We start from the raw sequence: 19,384 nt of genomic DNA, 5'->3' as shown, positions 1-19,384 counted from the left end.
AAAATATTGAATATGAAATTCCTTCAGGTATGTTAGAGCAACTGCTAGCTAATCTTATGCAGGAGATGGAACCAAACATCCTGATATGCACTTGATATATGTGGATGAAATTTGTGGATTATTTAAGCTTGCAGGTTTGCCAGGAGATGAAGCTAAGAAGAAGGTTTTCCCTTTATCTTCGAAGGGAAAAGCATTGACATGGTATAGGCTATGCGATGGTATTAGATCTTGGAACTGGAACCGTTTGAAATTGGAATTTCATCAAAAAAATCATATGCATCTAGTTCATCATGATCGGAATTATATATATAATTTTTGGCCTCGTGAAGGAGAAAGTATCGCTCTAGCTTGGGGGAGGTTTAAGTCAATGTTATATTCATGCCCCAATCATGATCTCTCAAGAGAAATTATTATTCATAATTTTTATGCTCAGCTTTTCGTAATGATCAATCCATGCTCGATACTTCTTGTACTGGTTCTTTTATGAAGAAGACTATTGAATTCCGGTAGGATATTTTAGAAAGAATTAAACACAACTCTGAAGATTGGGAACTCGACGAAGGTAAAGAGTTAGGTATTGAACCTAAGTTTGATTGTGTTAAATATGTTATGAATACTGATGCTTTTAAAAAGTTTAGCACTAAATATGGACTTGACTCTAAGATAGTAGCTTCTTTTTGTGAATCTTTTGCTACTCATGTTGATCTCCCTAAAGAGAAGTGGTTTAAATATCACCCACCAATTAAAGAAACGGTCAAAGCTAAACAAGAAAATATCATTTACAATGTTGATCAAGTTGTTCCCACTGCTTATATTGAAAAACCACATTTTCCTGTTAGGATGAAGGAACATGCTAAAGCTTCAACTATGGTTAACAAAAGTTATGTTAGAACACTCAAACCATCTGAACAAATCAAAGTTGAACCTAGTGTTGCTATGGTTAAAGATCTCTTAGTTGATAATATTGATGGACATGTTATCTACTTTTGTAGTGAAGCTTCTAAAATTGCCAAACCTGAAGGAAAAGACCAGTTATTGGCATGCATGTTGTCTTAGTTAAGATAGGAGATCACTGCTGTCATGAGTTATGTGACCTAGGTGCTAGTGTGAGTGTTATTCCTTTCTCCTTATATCAAGAAATTAAAGATGAAATAGCACCTACTGAAATAGAAGACATAGATGTTACTATTAAACTTGCTAATAGAGATACTATATCACCAATTGGGATTCTTAGAGATGTTGAAGTCTTGTGTGGGAAAATAAAATACCCTACTGATTTTCTTGTTCTTAGCACCCCACAAGATGACTTTTGTCCCATTATTTTTGGTAGACCTTTCTTGAACACTGTCAATGCTAAAGTAGATTGTGAGAAACAAACTATTAGTGTTAACTTTGGTGATGAATCTCATGAGTTTATTTTTCCAAGTTTAGTAAACAACCTCGTAAGAAAGATTTGCCTAGTAAGGATGAAATTATTGGTCTTGCTTCTATTGCTATGCCTCCTACTGATCCTTTGGAACAATATTTTCTAGACCATGAAAATGATTTGCATATGCGTGAAAGAAATAAAGTAGATAGAATCTTTTTCGAACAACAACCTCTGCTTAAACACAAATTGCCTATTGAAACTCTAGGAGGTCCTCCTCCACCTAAAGGTGATCCCGTGTTTAAATTAAAACAATTACCAGACACTTTGAAATATGCTTATCTTGATGAAAAGAAGACATATCCTGTTATTATTCATGCTAACCTTTCAGAACATGAAGAAGAAAGATTATTGAAAGTTCTAAGGAAGCACAGGGCTACTATTGGATATACTCTTGATGATCTTAAGGGCATTAGTCCCACTCTATGTCAGCACAAGATTAATATGGAACATGATTCTAAACCCATTGTTGATCACCAACGTCGGTTAAATCCGAAAATGAAAGAAGTGGTAAGAACGGAAATATTGAAACTTCTGGAAGCAGGTATAATCTATCCTATAGCTGATAGTAGATGGGTAAGACCTGTTCATTGTGTCCCTAAGAAAGGAGGTATTACTGTTGTTCCTAATGATAACAATGAGCTTATTCCACAAAGAATTGTCACAGGCTATAGAATGGTAATTGATTATAGAATATTAAATAAAGCTACTAGAAAAGATCATTACCCTCTGCCTTTTATTGATCAAATGTTAGAAAGATTATCTAAGCACACACATTTTTGCTTCCTTGATGGATACTCTGGCTTTTCACAAATACCTATTTTACAATCTGATCAAGAAAAGACCGCTTTTACTTGTCTTTTGGAACATTTGCTTATAGATGCGTGCCTTTCGGTTTATGTAATGCACTACCTTTCAAAGATGTATGACTGCTATATTCTCTGATTTTTGTGAAATGTTGAGGTTTTCATGGATGACTTTTCTGTTTATGGGAAGTCTTTTGATGATTGTTTAAGCAATCTTGATCGAGTCCTGTAGAGACGTGAACAAAAAAATCTCGTCTTGAATTGGGAGAAGTGCCACTTTATGGTTAACGAAGGTATTGTCTTGGGCCATAAAATTTCTGAAAGAGGCATTGAGGTGGACAAAGCCAAGGTTGATGCAATTGAGAAAATGCCATGTCCTAAAGATATCAAAGGTATTCGTAGTTTCCTTGGTCATGCTGGTTTCTATAGGAGGTTTATCAAAGACTTTTTTAAAATTTCTAGGCCTCTTCCTAATCTTTTGCAAAAGGATATTCCCTTTGTGTTTGATGATGATTGCATGGAAGCCTTTGAAACACAAAAGAAAGCCTTAATTACTGGACCTCTTATTCAACCACCTGATTGGAACTTGCCTTTTGAGATTATGTGTGATGCTAGTGATTACGTTGTTGGTGCTGTTCTAGGACAAAGAGTTGATAAGAAACTAAATGTTATTCATTATGCTAGTAAAACTCTAGACAATGCTCGACGAAACTATGCTACTACTGAAAAAGAATTCTTAGTAGTGGTGTTTGCTTGTGATAAATTCAGATCTTACATTGTTGATTCTAAAGTAATTGTTCACACCGATCATGCTGCTATAAAATATCTTATGGAAAAGAAAGATGCTAAACCAAGACTTACTAGGTGGGTTCTTCTGCTACAAGAATTTGATTTGCATATCAGTGATAGGAAAGAAGCAGAAAACCACGTAGCTGATAACTTGTCTAGACTTGAAAATATTCTTGATGACCCACAACCTATTAATGATAGCTTTCCTGATGAACAACTAGCTACAATAAATGTTTCTCATAGTACACCTTGGTATGCTGACTATGCTAATTATATTGTTGCTAAATACATACCACCTAGATTAACATACCAACAAAACAAAAAAACCTTCTATGATTTAAGACATTACTTTTGGGATGACCCACATCTTTATAAAGAAGGAGTAGATGGTATTATTAGACATTGTGTACCTGAGCATGAACAGGAACAAATCCTACGGAAATGTCACTCTGAAGCTTATGGAGGACATCACGTGGGAGACAGAACCGCTCATAAGGTATTGCAATCTGGTTTTTATTGGCCTACTCTCTTCAAGGATGCCCGTAATTAAGTTTGTCTCATCATGTGATGAATGCCAAAGAATAGGTAATATCGGTAAGCGTCAAGAAATTCTTATGAATTATTCAATTTCTTTTGAACCATTTGATGTTTGGGGATTTGACTTCATGGGACCTTTTCCTTCCTCTAATGGGTATACACATATTTTGGTTGCTGTTGATTATGTTACTAAATGGGTAGAAGCTATTCCAACCAGTAGTGGGGATCACAACACCTCTATTAAAATGCTTAAGGAAGTTTTTTTCCCAAGGTTTGGAGTCCCTAGATATTTAATGACTGATGGTGGTTCACACTTTATTCATGGTGCTTTCCGTAAAATGCTTGTTAAGTATGATGTTAACCATGGAATTGCGTCACCTTATCATCCTCAGTCTAGTGGTGAAGTTGAATTTAGCAATAGAAAAATAAAACTAATCTTACAAAAAGCTGTCAATAGGTCCCGGAAGAATTGGTCTAAGAAATTAGATGATGCACTTTGGGCTTATAGAACAGCTTATAAAAATCCTATGGGTATGTCTCCATATAAAATGGTTTATGGAAAAGCTTGTCATTTGCCTCTTGAGTTAGAACACAAAGCATTTTGGGAAATAAAAGAACTCAATTATGATTTCAAACTTGCTGGGGAAAAGAGGTTATTTGATATTAGCTCACTAGATGAATGGAGAACCCAGGCTTATGAAAATGCTAACTTATTCAAAGAAAAAGTTAAAAGATGGCATGGCAAAAGAATCCAAAAGTGTGAGTTCAAACTAGGAGAATATGTTCTTTTGTACAACTCATGTTCTAGATTCTTTGCAGGAAAACTCCTCTCCAAATGGGAAGGACCCTATGTCATCGAGGAGGTCTATCGATCCGGAGCTATCAAAATAAATAATGCTGAAGGGACTAACCCGAAGGCTGTCAATGGGCAACGAATAAAATACTATATCTTAGGTACACCCATTAATGTTGAAAGCAATGTTATCCAAACTTTGACACCGAAAGAGCACATAAAAGAGTCCTTCCAGAACGCTCCAGAATCGTGAAAATAAGGAGGTACGTGATGAAGTAAATAGACTCCTAAAAATCCGCAAAAATATTTTTTGTCAGTTTTAGAATATTTAGAAAATTAGGAAGATATTAAACTTCCAGGGAAGTGACCCTGGTGGGCACGATACACCATGGTGCGCCAGGCAATCCTGGCGTGCCCAGGTGGATTGTGCCCACTGTCGGTGTCAAAACCGGGAGATCTCGGGTAGGGGGGCCCAAGTTGTGTGTTTGAGGATCAATGGTAACTATGGAGAAGGGACACAGTGTTTATCCAGGTTCAGGCCCTCTTAATGGAGGTAAAACCCTAATCCTACTTGATTATATTCGAGGGTATATGGGTTACAAGAGTTGATCTACCACGAGATCGATTCGGCTAACCCTAGATAGCTAGCCTAGCAATGTTTTTCTCCCGCCTCCAATCTAACCCCCCAGTTTATATAGACATCAGAGGGGCTTAGGGTTGTACAAAGTCGGTTTTACAGAAAGGAATAATATATCTGGACACCTATACTTGCCATCCACACATGTGAGGGTCCCCACCGGACACAAGAGATAATCTTCTGTCTTGTATCTTGACGGCCCATCAGTCCGGCCCACATTAATAGACCGGACGCCCGAGGACACCCTAGTCCAGGACTCCCACAGTAGCCCCTGAACCAGTCTTCAATGATGATATATTCGGCGCTCAGATTGTCTTCAGCATTGCAAAGCGGGTTCCTTAAAGAATACACATCAGCTTTCCTCTCTAAAAGAATTGTATCCGGCTTTTCATAATACACACAACCCTTAGCCACGAAGGCAGGATATATAAAAAATAAGAATAGTGTCTTTTACTGACAACTTTTTCAACGAAGCATCAAACTTAACCCTTCGGCATTTTGAACCGTTTTCACACCCCGTGTTCCGTGTTTCGAGGCCACGCCTCATTGGCACGTCCTGTCAAAATAGAGATCGTGCCCACTTAATATGGGATTGCATATAAATGATATTTGGGTAATCCAACCGTTTGCGGCGCACGCCTTCATTGGGAATAGGCAAGATTCAAGGCACGAGTGGGGGGCAGTTGGTATTTTTACTGCCTATAATAGGGTAAGGGACCCCCACTTCTCTCCCCACGCCTTCACATCTCCTCAGCCTTCCAATCTCCCAAGCTCTCCGTGCCCGCAAAGTCTCCATCTTTCTCACCACCACCACCACTGATACGTCTCCAATGTATCTATAATTTATGAAGTATTCATGCTATTATATTATCAATTGTAGATGTTTTATATGCATTTATATGCTATTTTATAAGACTTTTGGGACTAACCTATTAAACTAGAGCACAGTGCCAGTTTCTGTTTTCTCCTTGTTTTTGAGTTTTACAGAAAAGGAATACCAAATGGAGTCCAATTGATGTGCCAATTTTTGATGATTTTTTATGGACCAAAAGAAGCCCCTGGAGTGAAAGAGTCAGGCCAGAAGAGTCCCGGGCTGCTCACGAGGGTGGGGGCGCGCCCCCTGCCTCGTGGACAGCTTGGAGACCCCCCTGACGTGAAATCAACGCCAACCTCTCCTATAAATACATAAACCTTCGAGAAATAACCTAGATCGGCAGTTCCGCCGCCGCAAGCCTCTGTAGCCACAAGAAATCAATCTAGGCCCTCTCCGGCACCCTGTCGAAGGGGGCCATCATCACCGGAGGCCATGGAGGAGGATCCCGGAGGGGCCATCATCGCCACGAAGGCCAAGGACCAGAGGGAGAACCTCTCCCCATCCAGGGGGAGGCCATGGAGGAGGAAGCACAAGGGGGATGACTTCTCCTCCTCTCTCTCGGTGGCGTCGGAGTGCCATCGGGAGGGGAATCGTCGCCGCGGTGATCGTCTTCATCAACATCACCATCATCATCACCATCCTTATCTCTTTTACGCGGTCCACTCTCCCGCACCCCGCTGTAATCCCTACTTGAACATGGTGCTTTATGCCACATATTATGATCCAATGATGTGTTGCCATCTTATGATGTTTTTAGTAGATATCCTTTGTCTTTGGGTTGATTGATGATCTAGATTGGTATGAGTTATATGATTTATTTTGGTGCTATCCTATTGTGCCCTCTATGTCATGCAAGCGTGAGAGATTCCCGCTGTAGGGTGTTGCAATGTGGCCATGGTTTACTTATTGTCTGCGTTGCTTGAGTGATAGAAGCATAAACACGGATAAGTGGGTCACGGCGTATGGGAATAAAGGGGACTTGATATGTTAATGTTATGGTTGGGTTTTACCTTAATGATCTTTAGTAGTTGCTGATGCTTGCTAGAGTTCCAATCATAAATGCATATGTCCAAGAAGAGAAAGTATGTTAGCTTATGCCTCTCCCTCATATGAAATTGCAATAGTGATTACCGGTCTTGTTAACAATTGCCTATGATAATTCCGCAGACCGATCCATCATTATTCCACACTCACTATTTATAATATTTAGTAATTTATTCTAACTTCATGATAACATTACCTACTTTTATATTTTAGCTCTCCGATTTCATAAAAAGTTATCCTCTTCATACCCACAACGTAGTTTTATTTCTCATTTCTAGTTGGAAGCAAACGTTCGGTGTACGTAGAGTCGTATCAGTGGCAGATAGGACCTGAGAGAGTATTGATCTTACCTTTAGCTCCTTGTGGGTTCGACACTCCATGCTTATCACTTCCACCTTTGGAAATTGCTACGAGTATTCCTTGCACTTGGGGATTATCAAGCTCTTTTCTGGCGCTGTTGCCGGGGAGCAGTAACGTGGGGTTGATATTCTCGTGTGGGCTTGTTTGGTTTCTTCACTAAGTAGATTTTGTATTTCCTTTTTGTTTCTATTTAGTTGTGGGTGAAACATACAAATAAAATTAAAAAAATGAAAATACAAAAAAAATTACTTGCTTCTCATGCCTAAAAAAGTTTTTCAAAAAGACAAGTGATCGGAAAGTTATGCATTGAAGAAGTGAGGGTCGACCTTGAGCACTTGTGTTCATGCTCATGGAAACAATGTAGAATTTTTCATGGAAGTTTCTCTGTAAATAATTATCCCCTTGTATATGTCCATTGTATTATAAAAATAATGTGCCAAGCTTTGGTTTTAGGATGATTAGATTGCTTGTTTACTATGTGCAGAACAAAAACACAAACTTTGGCTGTAGCGCGTGATTTTACATTTTTTTTACTGGAAGGTCAAATGGGTCTGAAACTTTTTGCACATTACTTCTGTACAAATTGTTCAAATTTTCATATTTATTTCATAATTTTTGGAGTTATAGAAGTTTGCCAAACTTCCAGATTACTACAGATTGTCCTGTTTTTGACAGATTCTATTTTTCGCGTGTTGTTTGCTTATTTTGATGAATCTATGGCTAGTATTGGGGGGTATGTGAAGGAAATATGCCCTAGAGGCAATAATAAAGTTATTATTTATTTCCTTATTTCATGATAAATGTTTATTATTCATGCTACAATTGTATTGACCGGAAACATAATACATGTGTGAATACATAGACAAACAAAGTGTCACTAGTATGCCTCTACTTAACTAGCTCGTTAGTCAAAGATGGTTATGTTTCCTAACCATGAACAATGAGTTGTTATTTGATTAACAAGGTCACATCATTAGTTGAATGATCTGATTGACATGACCCATTCCATTAGCTTAGCACACGATCGTTTAGTATGTTGCTATTGCTTTCTTCATGACTTATACATGTTCCTATGACTATGAGATTATGCAACTCCCGTTTGCCGGAGGAACACTTTGGGTACTACCAAACGTCACAACGTAACTGGGTGATTATAAAGGAGTACTACAGGTGTCTCCAATGGTCGATGTTGAGTTGGCGTATTTCGAGATTAGGATTTGTCACTCCGATTGTCGGAGAGGTATCTCTGGGCCCTCTCGGTAATACACATCACATAAGCCTTGCAAGCATTACAACTAATATGTTAGTTGTGAGATGATGTATTACGGAACGAGTAAAGAGACTTGCCGGTAACGAGATTGAACTAGGTATTGGATACCGACGATCGAATCTCGGGCAAGTAACATACCGATGACAAAGGGAACAACGTATGTTGTTATGCGGTCTGACCGATAAAGATCTTCGTAGAATATGTAGGAGCCAATATGGGCATCCAGGTCCCGCTATTGGTTATTGACCGGAGACGTGTCTCGGTCATGTCTACATTGTTCTCGAACCCGTAGGGTCCGCACGCTTAAGGTTACGATGACAGTTATATTATGAGTTTATGCATTTTGATGTACCGAAGGTTGTTCGGAGTCCCGGATGTGATCACGGACATGACGAGGAGTCTCGAAATGGTCGAGACATAAAGATTGATATATTGGAAGCCTATGTTTGGACATCGGAAGTGTTCCGGGTGAAATCGGGATTTTACCGGGTTACCGGGAGGTTACCGGAACCCCCGGGAGCCATATGGGCCTTCATGGGCCTTAGTGGAAAGGAGAAAGGGGCAGCCCAAGGGGGCTGCGCGCCTCCCCCCTTCCCCTAGTCCTATTAGGACTAGGAGAGGTGGCCGGCCACCCCTCTCCCTCTTTCCCCCTTGGGAATCCTAGTTGGAATAGGATTGGGGGGGGGAGTCCTACTCCCGGTAGGAGTAGGACTCCTCCTGCGCCTCTCTCTCTTGGCCGGCGCCCCCTCCCCCCTTGGCTCCTTTATATACTGAGGTAGAGGCACCCCAAAGACACACAAGTTGACACAAGTTGATCCACGTGATCTATTCCTTAGCCGTGTGCGGTGCCCCCTGCCACCATATTCCTCGATAATACTGTAGCGGAGTTTAGGCGAAGCCCTGCTGCTGTAGTTCATCAAGATCGTCACCACGCCGTCGTGCTGACGAAACTCTTCCCCGACACTTTGCTGGATCGGAGTCCGGGGATCGTCATCGAGCTGAACGTGTGCTCGAACTCGGAGGTGCCGTAGTTTCGGTGCTTGATCGGTTGGATCGAGAAGACGTACGACTACTTCCTCTACGTCGTGTCATCGCTTCCGCAGTCGGTCTGCGTTGGGTACGTAGACAATACTCTCCCCTCGTTGCTATGCATCACATGATCTTGCGTGTGCGTAGGAAATTTTTTGAAATTACTACGAAACCCAACAGTGGCATCCGAGCCTAGGTTATTTATGTTGATGTTATATGCACGAGTAGAACACAAGTGAGTTGTGGACGATACAAGTCATACTGCCTACCAGCATGTCATACTTTGGTTCGGCGGTATTGTTGGACGAGACGACCCGGACCAACCTTACGCGTACGCTTACGCGAGACCGGTTCCCTCGACGTGCTTTGCACAGAGATGGCTTGCGGGCGACTGTCTCTCCAACTTTAGTTGAACCAAGTATGGCTACGCCCGGTCCTTGCGAAGGTTAAAACGGAGTCTATTTGACAAACTATCGTTGTGGTTTTGATGCGTAGGTGAGATTGGTTCTTACTTAAGCCCGTAGCAGCCACGTAAAACATGCAACAACAAAGTAGAGGACGTCTAACTTGTTTTTGCAGGGCATGTTGTGATGTGATATGGTCAAGGCATGATGCTGAATTTTATTGTATGAGATGATCATGTTTTGTAACCAAGTTATCGGCAACTGGCAGGAGCCATATGGTTGTCGCTTTATTGTATGCAATGCAATCGCGATGTAATGCTTTACTTTATTACTAAACGGTAGTGATAGTCGTGAAAGCATAAGATTGGCAAGACGACAACGATGCTACGATGGAGATCAAGGTGTCGCGCCGGTGACGATGGTGATCATGACGGTGCTTCGGAGATGGAGATCACAAGCACAAGATGATGATGGCCATATCATATCACTTATATTGATTGCATGTGATGTTTATCTTTTTATGCATCTTATCTTGCTTTGATTGACGGTAGCATTATAAGATGATCTCTCACTAAATTATCAAGAAGTGTTCTCCCTGAGTATGCACCGTTGCCAAAGTTCGTCGTGCCCAGACACCACGTGATGATCGGGTGTGATAAGCTCTACGTCCATCTACAACGGGTGCAAGCCAGTTTTTGCACACGCAGAATACTCAGGTTAAACTTGACGAGCCTAGCATATGCAGATATGGCCTCGGAACACGGAGACCGAAAGGTCGAGCGTGAATCATATAGTAGATATGATCAACATAAACGATGTTCACCATTGAAAACTACTCCATCTCACGTGATGATCGGTCATGGTTTAGTTGATTTGGATCACGTAATCACTTAGAAGATTAGAGGGATGTCTATCTAAGTGGGAGTTCTTTAAGTAATATGATTAATTGAACTTTAATTTATCATGAACTTAGTCCTGATAGTATTTTGCAAATTATGTTGTAGATCAATAGCTCGCGTTGTTGCTTCCCTGTGTTTATTTTGATATGTTCCTAGAGAAAAATTGTGTTGAAAAATGTTAGTAGCAATGATGCGGATTGGATCCGTGATCTGAGGTTTATCCTCATTGCTGCACAGAAGAATTATGTCCTTGATGCACCGCTAGGTGACAGACCTATTGCAGGAGCAGATGCAGACGTTATGAACGTTTGGCTGGCTCAATATGATGACTACTTGATAGTTTAGTGCACCATGCTTAAACGGCTTAGAATCGGGACTTCAAAGACGTTTTGAACGTCATGGACCATATGAGATGTTCCTGGAGTTGAAGTTAATATTTCAAGCAAATACCCGAGTTGAGAGATATGAAGTCTCCAACAAGTTCTATAGCTAAAAGATGGAGGAGAATCGCTCAACTAGTGAGCATGTACTTAGATTGTCTGGGTACTTCAATCGCTTGAATCAAGTGGGAGATAATCTTCCAGATAAGATAGTGATTGACAGAATTCTCTAGTCACCACCACCAAGTTAGTAGAACTTCGTGATGAACTATAATGCAAGGGATGACGTAAACAATTCCCGAGCTCTTCGTGATGCTAAAATCGACGAAGGTAGAAATCAAGAAAAACATCAAGTGTTGATGGTAGACAAAGACCACTAGTTTCAAGAAAAGGGCAAAGGGAAGAAGGGGAACTTCAAGAAGAACGGCAAGCGAGTTGCTGCTCAAGTGAAGAAGCCCAAGTCTGGTCCTAAGCCTGAGACTAAGTGCTTCTACTACAAAGGGATTGGTCACTGGAAGCGGAACTACCCCAAGTGATTGGCGGATAAGAAGGATGGCAAAGTGAACATAAGTATATTTGATATACATGTTATTGATGTGTACTTTACTAGTGTTTATAGCAAACCCCTTAGTATTAGGTACTAGTTCAGTTGCTAAGATTAGTAACTCGAAACGGGAGTTGCAGAATAAACAAAGACTAGTTGAAGGGGAAGTGACGATGAGTGTTGGAAGTAGTTCCAAGATTAATATGATCATCATCGCACACTCCCTATACTTTCGGGATTAGTGTTGAAACTAAATAAGTGTTATTTGGTGTTGGCGTTGAGCATGAATATGATTTGATCATGTTTATTGCAATACGGTTATTCATTTAAGTAAGAGAATAAACTGTTGTTCTGTTTACATGAATAAAACCTTATATGGTTACACACCCAATGAAAAATGGTTCATTGGATCTCGATCGTAGTGATACACATATTCATAATATTGAAACCAAAAGATGCAAAGTTAATAATGATAGTGCAACTTATTTGTGGCACTGCCGTTTGGGTCATATCGGTGTAAAGCGCATGAAGATACTCCATAAAGATGGATTTTCGGAATCACTTGGTTATGAATCATTTGATGCTTGCGAACCGTGCCTTTTGGGCAAGATGACTAAAACTCCGTTCTCCAGAACAATGGAACGTGCTACTGACTTATTGGAAATAATACATACCGATGTATGCAATCCAATGAGTGTTGATGCTCGTGGCAAGTATCATTATTTTCTGATCTTCACAGATGATTTGAGCAGATATGAGTATATCTACTTAATGAAACACAAGTCTGAAACATTTGAAAAGTTCAAAGAATTTCAGAGTGAAGTGAAAAATCATCGTAACAAGAAAATAAAGTTTCTACGATCTGATCGTAGAGAAGAGTATTTGAGTTACGAGTTTGGCCTTCAGTTAAAAAACAATGTGAAATAGTTTCACTACTCATGCCACCTGGAACACCACAATGGTGTGTCCGAACGTCATAATTGTACTTTATTGGATATGGTGCAACCTATGATGTTTCTTACCGATTTACCACTATCGTTTTGGGGTTATGCATTAAAGACAGCTGCATTCACGTTAAATAGGGCACCATCAAAATCCGTTGAGACGACGCCTTATGAACTGTGGTTTGGCAAGAAACCAAAGTTGTCGTTTCTTAAAGTTTGGGGCTGCGATGCTTATGTGAAAAAGCTTCAACCTGATAAGCTCGAACCCAAATCGGAGAAATATGACTTCATATGATACCCAAAGGAAACTGTTGGGTACACCTTCTATCACAGATCCGAAGGCAAGACATTCGTTGCTAAGAATGGATCATTTCTAGAGAAGGAGTTTCTCTCGAAAGAAGTGAGTGGGAGGAAAGTAGAACTTGACGAGGTAACTGTACCTGCTCCCTTACTGGAAAGTAGTTCATCACAGAAAACTGTTTCTGTGACACCTACACCAGTTAGTGAGGAAGCCAATGATGATGATCATGAAACTTCAGAACAAGATACTACTGAACCTCGTAGATCAACCAGAGTAAGATCCGCGCCAGAGTGGTACGATAATCCTTTTCTGGAAGTCATGCTACTAGATCATGATGAACCTACGAACTATGAAGAAGCGATGGTGAGCCCAGATTCCGCAAAGTGGCTTGAAGCCATGAAATCTGAGATGGGATCCATGTATGAGAACAAAGTATGGACTTTGGTTGACTTGCCCGATGATCGGCAAGCAATTGAGAATAAATGGATCTTTAAGAAGAAGACTGACGCTGATGGTAATGTTACTGTCTACAAAGCTCGACTTGTCGCAAAAAGGTTTTCGGCAAGTTCAAGGTGTTGACTACGATGAGAGTTTCTCACTCGTATCTATGCTTAAGTCTGTCGGAATCATGTTAGCAATTGCCGCATTTTATGAAATCCGGCAAATGGATAAACAAAACTGCATTCCTTAATGGATTTATTAAAGAAGAGTTGTATATGATACAACCAGAAGGTTTTGTCAATCCTAAAGGTGCTAACAAAATATGCAAGCTCCAGCGATCCATCTGTGGACTGGTGCAAGCATCTCGGAGTTGGAATATACGCTTTGATGAGTTGATCAAAGCATATGGTTTTATACAGACTTGCGGTGAAGCCTGTATTTACAAGAAAGTGAGTGGGAGCACTACAACATTTCTGATAAGTATATGTGAATGACATATTGTTGATCGGAAATAATGTAGAATTATTCTGCAAAGCATAAAGGAGTGTTTGAAAGGAGTTTTTCAAAGAAAGACCTCGGTGAAGCTGCTTACATATTAAGTATCAAGATCTATAGAGATAGATCAAGACACTTGATAAGTTTTCAATGAGTACATACCTTGACAAGATTTTGAAGTAGTTCAAAATGGAACAGTCAAAGAAAAAGGTTTCTTGCCTGTGTTACAAGGTGTGAAGTTGAGTAAAACTCAAAGCCTGACCACGACAGAAGATAGAAAGAGAATGAAAGTCATTCCCTATGCCTCAGTCTTAGGTTCTATAAAATATGCCATGCTGTATACCAGATCTATTGTATGCCCTACCACTGAGTTTGGCAAGGGAGTACAATAGTGATCTAGGAGTAGATCACTGGACAGCGGTCAAAATTATCCTTAGTGGAATAAGGATATGTTTCTCGATTATGGATGTGACAAAAAGGTTCGTCGTAAAGGGTTACGTCGATGCAAGTTTTTTTGACACTGATCCAGATGATTCTAAGTCTCAATCTGGATACATATTGAAAGTGGGAGCAATTAGCTAGAATAGCTCCGTGCAGAGCATTGTTGACATAGAAATTCGCAAAATACTTACAGATCTGTATGTGACAGACCCGTTGACTAAAATTATCTCACAAGCAAAACATGATCACACCTTAGTACTCTTTGGGTGTTAATCACATAGCGATGTGAACTAGATTACTGACTCTAGTAAACCCTTTGGGTGTTGATCACATATCGATGTGAACTATGGGTGTTAATCACATGGTGATGTGAACTATTGCTATTAAATCACATGGCGATGTGAACTAGATTATTGACTCTAGTGCAAGTGGGAGACTGAAGGAAATATGCCCTAGAGGCAATAATAAAGTTATTATTTATTTCCTTATTTCATGATAAATGTTTATTATTCATGCTAGAATTGTATTGACCGGAAACATAATACATGTGTGAATACATAGACAAACAAAGTGTCACTAGTATGCCTCTACTTGACTAGCTCGTTAATCAAAGATGGTTATGTTTCCTAACCATGAACAATGAGTTGTTATTTGATTAACGAGGTCACATCATTAGTTGAATGATCTGATTGACATGACCCATTCCATTAGCTTAGCACACGATCGTTTAGTATGTTGCTATTGCTTTCTTCATGACTTATACATGTTCCTATGACTATGAGATTATGCAACTCCCGTTTGCCGGAGGAACACTTTGGGTACTACCAAACGTCACAACGTAACTGGGTGATTATAAAGGAGTACTACAGGTGTCTCCAATGGTCGATGTTGAGTTGGCGTATTTCGAGATTAGGATTTGTCACTCCGATTGTCGGAGAGGTATCTCTGGGCCCTCTCGGTAATACACATCACATAAGCCTTGCAAGCATTACAACTAATATGTTAGTTGTGAGATGATGTATTACGGAACGAGTAAAGAGACTTGCCGGTAACGAGATTGAACTAGGTATTGGATACCGACGATCGAATCTCGGGCAAGTAACATACCGATGACAAAGGGAACAACGTATGTTGTTATGCGGTCTGACCGATAAAGATCTTCGTAGAATATGTAGGAGCCAATATGGGCATCCAGGTCCCGCTATTGGTTATTGACCGGAGACGTGTCTCGGTCATGTCTACATTGTTCTCGAACCCGTAGGGTCCGCACGCTTAAGGTTACGATGACAGTTATATTATGAGTTTATGCATTTTGATGTACCGAAGGTTGTTCGGAGTCCCGGATGTGATCACGGACATGACGAGGAGTCTCGAAATGGTCGAGACATAAAGATTGATATATTGGAAGCCTATGTTTGGACATCGGAAGTGTTCCGGGTGAAATCGGGATTTTACCGGGTTACCGGGAGGTTACCGGAACCCCCCGGGAGCCATATGGGCCTTCATGGGCCTTAGTGAAAAGGAGAAAGGGGCAGCCCAAAGGGGCTGCGCGCCTCCCCCCTTCCCCTAGTCCTATTAGGACTAGGAGAGGTGGCCGGCCACCCCTCTCCCTCTTTCCCCCTTGGGAATCCTAGTTGGAATAGGATTGGGGGGGGGAGTCCTACTCCCGGTAGGAGTAGGACTCCTCCTGCGCCTCTCTCTCTTGGCCGGCGCCCCCTCCCCCCTTGGCTCCTTTATATACTGAGGTAAAGGCACCCCAAAGGCACACAAGTTGACACAAGTTGATCCACGTGATCTATTCCTTAGCCATGTGCGGTGCCCCCTGCCACCATATTCCTCGATAATACTGTAGCGGAGTTTAGGCGAAGCCCTGCTGCTGTAGTTCATCAAGATCGTCATCATGCCGTCGTGCTGACGAAACTCTTCCCCGACACTTTGCTGGATCGGAGTCCGGGGATCGTCATCGAGCTGAACGTGTGCTCGAACTCGGAGGTGCCGTAGTTTCGGTGCTTGATCGGTTGGATCGAGAAGACGTACGACTACTTCATCTATGTCGTGTCATCGCTTCCGCAGTCGGTCTGCGTTGGGTACGTAGACAATACTCTCCCCTCGTTGCTATGCATCACATGATCTTGCGTGTGCGTAGGAAATTTTTTGAAATTACTACGAAACCCAACAGTGGCATCCGAGCCTAGGTTATTTATGTTGATGTTATATGCACGAGTAGAACACAAGTGAGTTGTGGACGATACAAGTCATACTGCCTACCAGCATGTCATACTTTGGTTCGGCGGTATTGTTGGACGAGACGACCCGGACCAACCTTACGCGTACGCTTACGCGAGACCGGTTCCCTCGACGTGCTTTGCACAGAGATGGCTTGCGGGCGACTGCCTCTCCAACTTTAGTTGAACCAAGTATGGCTACGCCCGGTCCTTGCGAAGGTTAAAACGGAGTCTATTTGACAAACTATCGTTGTGGTTTTGATGCGTAGGTGAGATTGGTTCTTACTTAAGCCCGTAGCAGCCACGTAAAACATGCAACAACAAAGTAGAGGACGTCTAACTTGTTTTTGCAGGGCATGTTGTGATGTGATATGGTCAAGGCATGATGCTGAATTTTATTGTATGAGATGATCATGTTTTGTAACCGAGTTATCGGCAACTGGCAGGAGCCATATGGTTGTCGCTTTATTGTATGCAATGCAATCGCGATGTAATGCTTTACTTTATTACTAAACGGTAGTGATAGTCGTGGAAGCATAAGATTGGCGAGACGACAACGATGCTACGATGGAGATCAAGGTGTCGCGCCGGTGACGATGGTGATCATGACGGTGCTTCGGAGATGGAGATCACAAGCACAAGATGATGATGGCCATATCATATCACTTATATTGATTGCATGTGATGTTTATCTTTTTATGCATCTTATCTTGCTTTGATTGACGGTAGCATTATAAGATGATCTCTCACTAAATTATCAAGAAGTGTTCTCCCTGAGTATGCACCGTTGCCAAAGTTCGTCGTGCCCAGACACCACGTGATGATCGGGTGTGATAAGCTCTACGTCCATCTACAACGGGTGCAAGCCAGTTTTTGCACACGCAGAATACTCAGGTTAAACTTGACGAGCCTAGCATATGCAGATATGGCCTCGGAACACGGAGACCGAAAGGTCGAGCGTGAATCATATAGTAGATATGATCAACATAAACGATGTTCACCATTGAAAACTACTCCATCTCACGTGATGATCGGTCATGGTTTAGTTGATTTGGATCACGTAATCACTTAGAAGATTAGAGGGATGTCTATCTAAGTGGGAGTTCTTTAAGTAATATGATTAATTGAACTTTAATTTATCATGAACTTAGTCCTGATAGTATTTTGCAAATTATGTTGTAGATCAATAGCTCGCGTTGTTGCTTCCCTGTGTTTATTTTGATATGTTCCTAGAGAAAAATTGTGTTGAAAAATGTTAGTAGCAATGATGCGGATTGGATCCGTGATCTGAGGTTTATCCTCATTGCTGCACAGAAGAATTATGTCCTTGATGCACCGCTAGGTGACAGACCTATTGCAGGAGCAGATGCAGACGTTATGAACGTTTGGCTGGCTCAATATGATGACTACTTGATAGTTTAGTGCACCATGCTTAAACGGCTTAGAATCGGGACTTCAAAGACGTTTTGAACGTCATGGACCATATGAGATGTTCCTGGAGTTGAAGTTAATATTTCAAGCAAATACCCGAGTTGAGAGATATGAAGTCTCCAACAAGTTCTATAGCTAAAAGATGGAGGAGAATCGCTCAACTAGTGAGCATGTACTTAGATTGTCTGGGTACTTCAATCGCTTGAATCAAGTGGGAGATAATCTTCCAGATAAGATAGTGATTGACAGAATTCTCTAGTCACCACCACCAAGTTAGTAGAACTTCGTGATGAACTATAATGCAAGGGATGACGTAAACAATTCCCGAGCTCTTCGTGATGCTAAAATCGACGAAGGTAGAAATCAAGAAAAACATCAAGTGTTGATGGTAGACAAAGACCACTAGTTTCAAGAAAAGGGCAAAGGGAAGAAGGGGAACTTCAAGAAGAACGGCAAGCGAGTTGCTGCTCAAGTGAAGAAGCCCAAGTCTGGTCCTAAGCCTGAGACTAAGTGCTTCTACTACAAAGGGATTGGTCACTGGAAGCGGAACTACCCCAAGTGATTGGCGGATAAGAAGGATGGCAAAGTGAACATAAGTATATTTGATATACATGTTATTGATGTGTACTTTACTAGTGTTTATAGCAAACCCCTTAGTATTAGGTACTAGTTCAGTTGCTAAGATTAGTAACTCGAAACGGGAGTTGCAGAATAAACAAAGACTAGTTGAAGGGGAAGTGACGATGAGTGTTGGAAGTAGTTCCAAGATTAATATGATCATCATCGCACACTCCCTATACTTTCGGGATTAGTGTTGAAACTAAATAAGTGTTATTTGGTGTTGGCGTTGAGCATGAATATGATTTGATCATGTTTATTGCAATACGGTTATTCATTTAAGTAAGAGAATAAACTGTTGTTCTGTTTACATGAATAAAACCTTATATGGTTACACACCCAATGAAAAATGGTTCATTGGATCTCGATCGTAGTGATACACATATTCATAATATTGAAACCAAAAGATGCAAAGTTAATAATGATAGTGCAACTTATTTGTGGCACTGCCGTTTGGGTCATATCGGTGTAAAGCGCATGAAGATACTCCATAAAGATGGATTTTCGAAATCACTTGGTTATGAATCATTTGATGCTTGCGAACCGTGCCTTTTTGGCAAGATGACTAAAACTCCGTTCTCCAGAACAATGGAACGAGCTACTGACTTATTGGAAATAATACATACCGATGTATGCAATCCAATGAGTGTTGATGCTCGTGGCAAGTATCATTATTTTCTGATCTTCATAGATGAT

This window comes from Triticum aestivum, chromosome 3B, assembly GCF_018294505.1.
Source record: "Triticum aestivum cultivar Chinese Spring chromosome 3B, IWGSC CS RefSeq v2.1, whole genome shotgun sequence".
Lineage (NCBI taxonomy): Eukaryota > Viridiplantae > Streptophyta > Magnoliopsida > Poales > Poaceae > Triticum > Triticum aestivum.
Note: the sequence above shows the minus strand (reverse complement) of the source record.